The 2,103-nt window shown below is 32.7% G+C and overlaps 1 pseudogene; it reads right to left on the minus strand.

The window, feature by feature from the left end:
* Positions 1-632: 632 nt before the first annotated feature.
* LOC111279462 (wall-associated receptor kinase-like 2 pseudogene) lies at positions 633-1,800 on the minus strand (annotated as a pseudogene).
* Between the last annotated feature and the right edge of the window lie 303 nt (positions 1,801-2,103).

Below are 2,103 nucleotides of genomic sequence, written 5' to 3' on the forward strand. Positions count from 1 at the left end.
TAATTAGGGCCTTTTTGATGAGTTAAAAAAAATACAAATTTTATAAGTAAAATATGATGTTCGATATAATTTTTTATTTATTACCTTTACATCCTTTGAAAAGAGTAAAAATTTCATATTATTGGATAAAATATATAATATTATTCTTTTTTATAAATAAAATAATAATATCGTCCTTATGATAATGATAATGTAGCTTGCGCACAATTCAAAGGATCACAAACTAATTTAAAAGATAAAATATAGATTTATTTAATATAATACACAAGAATAAGATTTTAAGTTGATAAGAACTTTTTCATTTTGGGATATGAATACTGGGAGATAGACAAATTTGTTTTGAGCAGGAACAAACATGTACTAACTATGGACAAAAAGTTCAAAGAATCACAGGTTGATTTGTTTATTGTGTTGGACTTTTAATTATAGTGATTTGGAATCAAACCTTAATAGTCTCGAATAATAAAAAAAAAGAACATGATGAAGAAATGAGACAAAAATAGTTGAATTTAGAAGAAGGATAATAATATAAACTAAACATGAAGATATATTACATCCAGTACACACCAAAGGAAAAACGTTTAAAAACTTGTTGAAAAGTAGGAGTACCATGGATGTAATTACAATGGTAATTACAAATTGTTTGTAATTGATATAGTCGAACAAGAAGCAATAGTCCAAGGAGCAATTATGTTATCTGTATCAGAATCTTCATCACCACTTGGATCAATCGCATTAGCTTCTTCTGACGATTTAATCAACTCCAACTCCATTGCAACTTGTTTCGTTGTACGCCTTTTCTTTCCATTAAGATTCAAGCATCTTTTTGCTAGCTTTGCGACTGCTAGAATCTCTTCTTCTGAACCATCATTCATTACCATTGGATCAAGAATGTCAAATAATGAATTCTCCTTCATTGAAAGCAGAAAAAATGGTACCAAGCTTCTCACTTCCTCTGATTGTCTAGAGGAGATGGGTTTCTGTCCCGTCAAAAGTTCAACAAGAACAACCCCAAAACTATAAACATCAGTCTTCTCTGTGAATTGACTTGATCGAAAATACTCAGGATCCAAGTATCCGAAAGTTCCTTGTACTCGAGTGGTTCGATGAGTTTGTTCAAGTGCAATTGATCTTGATGTTCCGAAATCCGACTTTGGCACTGTATTTATCATCCAAAAGTATGTTGCTGGATTTGATGTCTCGATGATAAATGGGGACAGAAGCAGCCGAATGGAAATAGGATAATGCATTGACAATTTCTATAGCAATTCGATAACGCATTTCCCAAGTCATTGGGAGTTCTTCATTTTGATCATGTATGAGTTGAGACAGTGTTCCATTGGGGATGAACTCATACACTAGCAAAGGGACTTTTGTTTCCAGGCAACATCCTAAATGCTTAACCACATTTCTGTGGTTGATCACTGATAAAATTATCACCTCATTGATGAACTGTTCAAGCTTCTTTTCATGAACTTTCTTCTGTTCCACCATTTTGGACTTCTTGATTGCCATAATGCTTCCAACAGTTAACATTGCTTTATAAACAGTTCCTTGCCCTCCTTGACTGAGGATTCGATTATCGTTACAGTAATCTGTTGCCTTTTCCAACTCCTTTGAAGTAAACAACCTTATTTTTTCAACATTACCTTCATTGCTGGACAATTGTTGTTGCAGTAGTAAACCTCCATTCCTTTTAAAGTATCTTTGCTTAAGCTTGATGTCAGTTCTTTTTAGTACTTTGTACATACCCCATGTACCAAGTAGTACAAACATTGTTCCAATACTTGTGCTGCGGCGTACATAGGGCACAAATTTTATTAATGTAATTAAAATGTAAATTTGAATACAAGTGATAAGAGAGGGGGTGAAATTTGAATATAGATAATAAGTTTTCATTAATTTTGGAGTCTAATTGGAGGGTCCCACCGCACTGAGGTTACATTTTATAATTGAACTCAATCATAAAACGAATCCTTTGATGTAGTGAGAATCTTCAATGGAACTGTCAAATAGACTGTCAGTTTGGTTCTCTAGTATTAAAAAAAAGAAAAAAGGGAACTTGGCACGCACCTATAATGAGCAAAGAATAGTAATTCCATA

This window comes from Durio zibethinus, chromosome 27 (genome assembly GCF_047325235.1).
Source record: "Durio zibethinus cultivar Kanyao isolate XHJ-2024 chromosome 27, ASM4732523v1, whole genome shotgun sequence".
Classification (NCBI taxonomy): domain Eukaryota; kingdom Viridiplantae; phylum Streptophyta; class Magnoliopsida; order Malvales; family Malvaceae; genus Durio; species Durio zibethinus.